At 47.6% G+C, this 8747-nt stretch overlaps 1 pseudogene; it reads right to left on the bottom strand.

The window, feature by feature from the left end:
- Positions 1-532: 532 nt before the first annotated feature.
- On the bottom strand, positions 533-6775 carry LOC127684656 (transcription factor 20-like; annotated as a pseudogene).
- Positions 6776-8747: the final 1972 nt, after the last annotated feature.

An 8747-nucleotide genomic window follows, 5' to 3' on the forward strand; every position in this document is an offset into this window, starting at 1 on the left:
GTCCCCCAAACTTCCTCTGTGAGAAGATTCTGACCAAGGGAGGGGTGGTTGTCATTTGTCTGCCCTTCCAGTCCTGGGCATAGAACTGTTGTGAGACAGGCTAAAGATCAAAGCTACACCCCATCTTTTATGAGATGAGTTTGTTCAGTTCAATTTCACATTTGAATTTCATTGTCATTGGAACAAATTTTGAGTTAACTAGATAATTTTAAAATAGAATCAAAAGGGATAGCGCACCTTTCATTTAAACAGTCTTTCCAGACTAAAAATAGATTGATATATATTTTTTCCCACCTTTTAACTCCCTGTTTCCCCGTCAGCCCGCCCCTTCCCCTCCCCTACATTGTCGCTATGGAGATTGTGTCCCTGGAAACAGCCATTCCAACATCTTGTACTTTCTTTTCCTGTGGTGTCACCAGTTTGAGTGTGATGTGAGAACATAGGAAGGAAGTACTGGCGTGGGCAGGTGCGGCGGGGGTGCAGGGCGGGGCAGAGTGGGTTTGTTTCACAGCAGGAGGACTCCGTTCCATCATGTGTGTCCACCACCTTCTCATCTCCACAGTCACACTTTGTGCTTGGGGCACCTCACCGAGAAATTCTCCCCATGCAGCAAACAATCTGCGTCAATGGCACATGGGTAATGGTATCGGAAGGAGCAGCCTTTGTTGTAGCAGCCCAAAGTAGCGCCAGCCTCCTGGCAGTGGGAGCATTTCGTCTCTCTGGCGATTTCCAGCGCTTCCTGCAGGCCATAGAGCCTGCCACGGACCAGGTAGATTCCATTGGCCCAGAGACTACAACCCTCATGGACCCAAAATTCGTTGCTGTCGAGAGGTAGTTGGGGGATTTGTAATTCCAGCTCAGGACCACCTTCTGAAGTGGTAGGTACAGAGAGCTTTGTGTCTGAAACAGTCTTTTCACTGCTGCCCTCGGCGGCTGCTTTTTTACAAGGAAGCCCCCTAGACAGGGACTGAGGACCCCCACCACAGTCTTCTGAGCCATGGCGCCGCTTGAACCTAGGATGGGCGGCCAGGCTCCTCTGCTCCTTCTGCTGCTGCTCCTCCTCCTCCTCAGTGTCAGATTTAGAACCATTAGAGGCTCTTTTGTGCTGAACTTTGACTTTGCTCTGCATTTCTGTGGATCTCTTAGGACGCGGATTCTTCGGAAGAGTGGCTGCATAATCTTGGGGATAAAAGGGTCCAAAGAGGTCACCCATGTTATGATAACTGGCCCACTTGCCACAGAGACAGCAATCCAGATGCCCCATAACAGAAGACTCTGTTACCACAGGCCTCTGCAGCATAAAGGATGAAGCTGGAATCACCTTGCTTTCTGTGCTGCTGGGGGAAGGAGTCAGAGATCTCTGACCCTTCTGGCTCCTCACCAATTTGGTCTGTTCTTCTTCCTCAGCATTGATGATTGTACAAACAGCTCCAAGTTCACACGTATTTACTACATGGATGTAAGGGTGGAAAGACTTGTTCTTGGCATCAGTTTTATCTAGTGCCTGGGTACCATACTTTAGCTTGATCTCTAGTTCTTGAGGTTCTACAATGGGAACTGCTTGTTCAGTTTTCTGCTTCCTTGGCTGGGCCACAGGTTTCCTTCTCTCCCTCCTTTGCCTTTGCTTTTTTGGCTTTGGCTCTCCATCAGCAGAACCTTCTGGCATCTGAGGGGGCTGAGGAGGTGGAGGTGGAGGTGGTTGCTGCTGCTGTTTCTTTTGCGTATTCACACTACCAATTGGTCTTCCCCTTTTCTTTCCTGATGGGAAATACCCTTTTGGAGGGAAACTTTCTTGTTTGGGTGAAATCATGACTATATCATTCTCTTTCTCTTCAGCCTTGCGGTTTGCCTCAGGGGCCATTATGCCCACTGGAGCTACATTCTTTGAGTCAGGAAAGATTAGTGGTGCTGCCCCACACAGGGAACCATCTGGTCTCCCTTGGTTACCACTAGGCTTCTGTGAAGCTGTGGATGTCATAGTACCAGAGGGTTCCTTTCCAGTAGAAGCTGTTTCTACGTGTGCCTCTGTCTTAGCTTTGTCATCCCTGCTGCCACACCGCTCTTCGGAAGGCCCTGGAAGAGGCTTTTCAATATTCAATTCCTGGTTAGTTGCACTGACTAGGTCAGATACCACCTCAGCCTTTCGCTTTGCCATCTCAACCTCTTGAGTAGCCACAGTCCCACCTTCAGGAAGACCACTCTTTAGAGATAGTATATCATTCAGGGTGACTGTGTCTCCCCCAGCCTCAGCACTGTTTGCAGATGCACTCCTCCTAATATTTAGGGATGTGATCTTCTGAACTATAGCTTCCAATTTTAATCCCCACCCCTTCCATGGGGGCAGTATTTTGGTCTTAGCAGGGCTTGTCAGGGTAACAGCAGGACGTTTTCTATTATCTGGATTTGGAAGGTCCTTGGGGGCATCTCTCTTAGGAATAGACTTGATATCCTGACTGTGAGAAAGATGGCTGTAGGAATTATATGCTTTATCGGCTCCTTCTTTTGACGGGTGGAGGAGGCGCCCTTTATCGTCAATGTTACTGTTTTTTACATCTTGTGACTGTCTCTTACTGGGAATAAGGGAGATAAAAGAACGAACCCACCTCCGCATGATTAAAGGATTTTGAGAAGAATGATCCTCTTGACCCAGAAGCGGTAACATTACATCACGAAGTTTGGATGACTGTGCAGACTCGGCTAGTCAATGTCCATCTGACTTTGGCCCATACTGTTTTTGATTAGACATTCCTGGAGGACCGCTGCTTTTGGCTGGAGAAGTCTGCCGAGAAAGATCCCAACAAGACTCTTGTAACTTCTGAGAGCTGTGCTTCAAGTCCATGCTTTTGGCAGGCAGACCAACTAGACAGGAGACAGTGCCCAGCTTCCTGAGTGCTTGGGTCATGGTATGTACCTACTGGAGGGACATACATCATACCATCTTTGTCATTTTTCAGGGGCTCCTTACTCTGTCAAGAAACTGCTGCTGCCGTGGGCTCTTCCGTGGCCCTTCCTGCCTATGTTGTGCAGCAGCAATCACTCCCTGAGCAGAACTGCTGGCCCAATCTTTATACTCCTCCTGTTGCTGTTGGTACATCTGTCTCTTATAATGGAGCTGGGAATTCAAACCAGTATTAGGGTCCCCCTAAGCATGAGCCCTGGTGCTTGTGTGATAAGCAGAGGCCAGGCTTTCTGAGTTGGGAGGAAAAGGAGCATGTAAAGAACTCCTATTGGCTCTCTCTGAAAAGGCCATATGTGGGGTCATGTGATGAGGGTCTCCCCCTGGGCCTCTGCTCCTGCCTGGAGACATCTTCAATTTTTCTGTGAAGTCATGGTACTGAGAAGAGGACCGACCCCTCATAGTCTCCTGACTACCAACTCTACCAGGGACCCGCTGCATCCGTGTGGACCTGCCATCTTGTGGGCCATAGTCTGAAATGGAATCATGGGCTGCTGCTCCAGGGCTGGCATTGCCATGGTAAGCCTCATGTTTGATGCTGGGAGGATGGCAATGGTCTCCAGATTTCTTGTTGAAACTAGCTTGAGATTTGGATTGTTCAAAGTCTTCCTCTTTTATTTGCCCACTCTGGGATTTCAATTTTGTTTCCATGGACACCAACCAATCGGGAAGAATGACTGACTGACTTAAACTTGGGTTGAGACGTTCATTCCTCCCAATTCTGGCATCAGTACCCATGTGTCCCAATGAGTGAGCTCCTGGGTCCCTGACAATCTGTCTTAGTAGGGATATATCACAGATTATGATGGAGGTTCTGTCTCAAACTTTCTGGGAATGGGATAGTCAGACAACTTGATCTGTTTCATTTCAGGAGCTTGACTTCCTTTCCCATGGTCCCCAGCACGGATTTTCTAACAGGGGTCCAATACTCTTGTTCAGAAGGCCCCTGCTGGCAAATTCATTGGTTTGACTGACTAAGATGTTGGGCCTTGCAGTTCCTTCCAGGCCCCTAGCCATCCCTTGATGTTCCTGAGTGCTTCTAGGATACCTTCTGTCAGGATGGTGGCGGTAGCCCTGAAGCACTTCCTGTAGGAGACTTGGGAACTTCTCATTTCTACCCTTTCGCTCCCCATGGCTGCCAAAATCCCCCCTTTTCTTGTCCTGAGGGATACTGAGGAAAACCAGTGACATTTCGTGGTACAGCTGACCCAAAACTCTTTGTAACTATAACGCAAACTTCCAGGAGATTTGCTAGGCTCAGTCCTGCCTGTGAAGCTGGGGCCTACCGCAGAGTGGCTACTGCGGCCGTTCCCTTCTCCATTGTGGTTAGAGTTCTTATTATCACCATTCTTGGTTCCTTTGCTCCCTCCTCCTGGAGGATCTGGCTGTGGAAGTCATGTGTGGCTGATTTCCTTTGCGCCACTATTGCTAGGTGGTCTCTGACTAGCAGCAGGGTCATCCTCCGGGGAGCCTTTATCTTGTCCACCAGATTTTTCTACCCGGCCTGTCATGGCTTCTCAGGAGACAATCACCCCAACTGTCTTCTCATTGAATTTTGTGTTCCCCTCAGATGACAGTGATGTGTCCTTAGCACCTGGAGAGACAGCTTCATCCTTAGTTGCAGGACTGGTACTGAGCCTAAGCGTCTCATTCTGAGCACCTTGTGTTGGCTGGTGAGGAACCAGCTTTCTCTTATAGGTGGTGTCAGAGCTAGTGCTCTGGCCACTTAGTTGCCTCACTCTCTCACCTTGATCTTCTGAACTACTAGAGCAACCTCCGTCCAATGACTGCCATAGGGGACTTTAGTTGTTCTTCAGGCTATGAGGAGCCTTCTGAGTTTGTACAGCTATCTGCTTTCTTAGATGATGATGAGGGCCTCTTAGACGTCTTCTTCTGAGGTGTCAAGGCATCAGACAGTAACATGTGCTGGACAGTATTAGGAAGATTGGCCACTTGAGTACTCAGAGCACTCAAACTACTCAACCCAGGATCAGTCAGCCGCTCTTCCAGCACCCCTTCTAATCCAACCCCTTTGAATCCTGCAGCATGAGAATTAGGACTGGGCATCATTGATGGAGTTGGACTGAGTTGGGGCATTAGCTGTAAAATTCGGTTCCTGGAACCCATGGGCACATTGCCTTGCCCACACTGGAGAGTCTCACCACTCTGCGTGAAAGAAGGGGTAGAGCTACAGCTTGGAGACTGAACCACAGAAGCAGCTGGAGAAGGGTTAGAAATAGGGCTGAAGTTCTGGTGAACCTGCATAGGGGACCTTACAGGAACCTCAGGCTGGTTGTTTGCCCCACCTGGCTTTGCAGAGGCATCTTGGTGGCAGCATTTGTGTACTGCATCACATGCTGTGGGGGCTGCTGCTGCTGCTGCTGCTGCTGCTGTTACTGAGGTTGTGGTTGTGGTTGCTGCTGCTGCTGCCCCGCTGGTTTCCTGGCAGAATCTTTGCCTGTTCACAAGTTTTCATAGACTGAGGTTGGTAGCTATCATTTGCTTGTGTTCCATAAGCCTGTGCGTTAGAACCCACATTGTGCCCTTCATACTGAGATCCAGCATTTACACTGTAACTGCCATCATAGCTTTGTCCAGACTGACTGAAACGCTGTGGTGAAGGAAAGGAGGAGGAGGAAGAGGAGGAAGCAGAAGACTGGTAGTGCTGGCCAAACTGACCCATCCTTAACTGATAACCAGCAGAAGATGGCAGAGTTGAGGGCTGTTGCATAGACTGTAGATGTGATGAGACAGAGGCTGGTTGTCCAGTGGCTTGTGGCAGAGGCTGATGGGATTAGTAGAGCTGTTGTCTCAACTGCTGTACTTGATAATATTGTTACTGCTGCTGCTGTTGGCTAGAGGCCTGCTGTTGATACTGAGAGACCCCCAACTCAATGTTTTTAGACCTCTAAACAACTAGCCCATCACAGAGTAACTTGTTTTTCTGCTTTCAGCTTGAGAAAGATAGCCCACCCTGTTCTAGTTCCAATATTTAACTATACAATGCCCGAAGGACGTTTGCTCCAGATAATCTCTAACCTTCCTTACTTCCTCATTCTGTACTTCCCCATTCCGTGCATGTTTTGTCCTCCACCCCTTGCCTTGTGAATTGTGTCCTCCTACACTTGTCTTGTGATTTTTCCCCTTTAAATACCCCTGACTTCAGTTGCACGGGGTCCTCAGTCCTCTACCCCTGCGTGGTATACAGCTGTGGAACCCAGAATTCTGAAATAAAGAAATCCTCCTGCTATTGCATCGAGACCTTTTCTCGCGAGTGATGTGGGTGTCGCCTTCCGAGGCGTGGGGTGTTGGAGCACCCTCAGTTTTGGGGGGTCTTACAATACTGAGCTCTCCCAGGAGAGAAAGGCCCTATGTAATCCTGCTGATAATGAGACACACCACCAAGGACAGAGTGCTGTGCGTGAAATTGGCTCACGTGACCCTCACTCGAATACTGTTTGCCAAAGCTGCTGGGGGGGGGGGGAGGTCCATAACTCTGTACAGGCCCGAAGGCCTTCGCTGAGGAGACTGTGGGGCTCCTGCTGCCACAGTGTCTTTGTTGCTTGCGGTGTAGTAAAAATCTCCAGCTTCTTTCCTGAAACCCTGATAGCCTTGATGGCCAGAGGTCTCGCTAGCCATTGCTGCTGCTGTTCCTCTGCTACTGGTGCTGCCAGTGACACTACTACCACCACCTGCTTCCCCAAAATTCTGGAACATCTGGGCTTGACGAGGGCGGAACTCTTCTATGAGCTGTGCACCTCCTGGGGGGTAGCTCTGCTGGTTTCCGTGGTAACTGCTTTGCTCCCAAAACGACTACATACTGTTCAGCAGCACAGCAGCAGGCCAGCAGCCCTCCTGCAGGAGGTGTTATTGGAAATACAGCTGTTTTATTAAAACTGTTTTTAAGATTTTAGTTTTATTTATGTGCGTGTGTATGTCAGTGTGTGTCCTCAGAAGCCAAAAGTCAGTAACAGATCCCCTGATGTTTATAGGTGGTAGGAAGCTGTTCAACATGGATGCTGGGAATGGAATTCTAATTCTCTGCAGGAGGAGCAATCACTCTTAGCTGCTGAATCATCTCACCAGTCTCACTACAACACTGAAACTACATGCAGTATATGGTCATATATGAATGCTTTTCTTAAAAGGTGGGAAAGTATGTGTATTTATATGTATGTATGAGTATGTGTCTGTTCATATGTATTTATGTATGTATGTAAAACAGCCAGCCTTAATGGAAGACATGGAATCTTTTCAACCATACTTAAAGATACTCAATACAGAACATGAAAGCAGTCTAACAGAATCAAAGGCTAGTCTTCACAGTCGTATAATTTTAGCAGCTAAAGCTGGAAGATTAACTGGAACACCACTATACAAACAGCACAAAACATATACAACAGCAAGTTTCAAAGGAAGAACACTTTACACACAAAGACATGAAACAGAAATGTGGAGAAATTAGAGGGTAAAACTGTTTTATAATCAATATTTAAAGTGTCATTTTAAGCCCTAGGTTTTTGTTTGTTTTGTTTTGCTTTTACTTTTTAATGTATTTCTTTTTATTATTTTATTTATTTACATTTCAAATGTTGTCCCCTTCCCACTCACCACCATAAGCCCTCCACCCCCTCCATCCTCCCCTTCACCTCTAAGAGGGTGCTCCTTCACCCACCCACCCACTCCCATCTTACCCCTCTTCTCTAGGGCATCAAGTCTCAACAGGACCAAGTGCCACCCCTTCCCCTGAGGCCAGACATGGCAGTCCTCTGCTACATATGTAGTGGGAGGGGCCATGGATCTGCCATGTATGCTCTTCGGTTCATGGCTTAGTCCCTGGGAGGTCTGAGAGGTCCCGTTAGTCAATACTGTTGTTCTTCCCATGGAGTTGCAATCCCCTTCAACTCCTTCATCCTTCCCCTAACTCTTCCTTAGAGGTCCCCGGCCTCAGTCCAATGGTTGGCTGTAAGTAGCTTCATCTGTCTCGGTCGGGTGCTGGTAGAGCCTCTCAGAGGGCAGCTATGCCAGGCTCCTGTCTGAAAGTACATCTTGGCATCAGCAAAAGTGTCATGGTTTGGTGTCTGTCCATGGGATAGATCCCAAGTTGGGGAAGTCTCTGGATGGCCTTTCCTTCAGTCTCTGTTCCACTTTTTGTCCCTGAATTTCCTTTAGACAGGAACAATTCTGGATCAAAAATTTTGAGATGGGTGGATGGCCCTATATTTCAACTGGGGGACCATGTCTATTTATAGTAGGTGGTCTCTTCAGGTTCCATCTCCCCACTGTTAGGCATTTTGGTTAATGTCATCCCCATTGGGTCCTGGGAGCCTCTCACATCCCTGGAGTCTGAGACTTTCTAGTGGTGCCCCCCTGTTCCCCACCCCACACTGCTGCATGTTTTAGAAATCTGTCATGGATTATTTTTAAAATGAGAGTTTTTCTTATTGATGATGATTCATTTTTTTTTTTATTCGTGACTATAGTTTCTTCGATTCACAGAAGATAGATTTTCTACACATACATCCCCAATATATCACCCATACCGTCTGGCACATGTCATTGATTTTATTCATCCCCCTGTTAGTCTCTGAAATCTTCTCTTAGGACACTTGTAGGTGAATTCATTTTCACTGGGCCTGATTCCAAGCTGTCATTGTGTGCAGGGGACTCCTATTTTCCACTATCACTGAATGGGACAATATTTTCTGTATACAGTTTGTTGTTGTTGTTGTTGTTGTTGTTATAGATTTTTTTAATTTTTCTTAGTTTATTCTCTCAATTGTTTGGCTAA

Source organism: Apodemus sylvaticus, chromosome 5 (assembly GCF_947179515.1).
Source record: "Apodemus sylvaticus chromosome 5, mApoSyl1.1, whole genome shotgun sequence".
NCBI lineage: Eukaryota > Metazoa > Chordata > Mammalia > Rodentia > Muridae > Apodemus > Apodemus sylvaticus.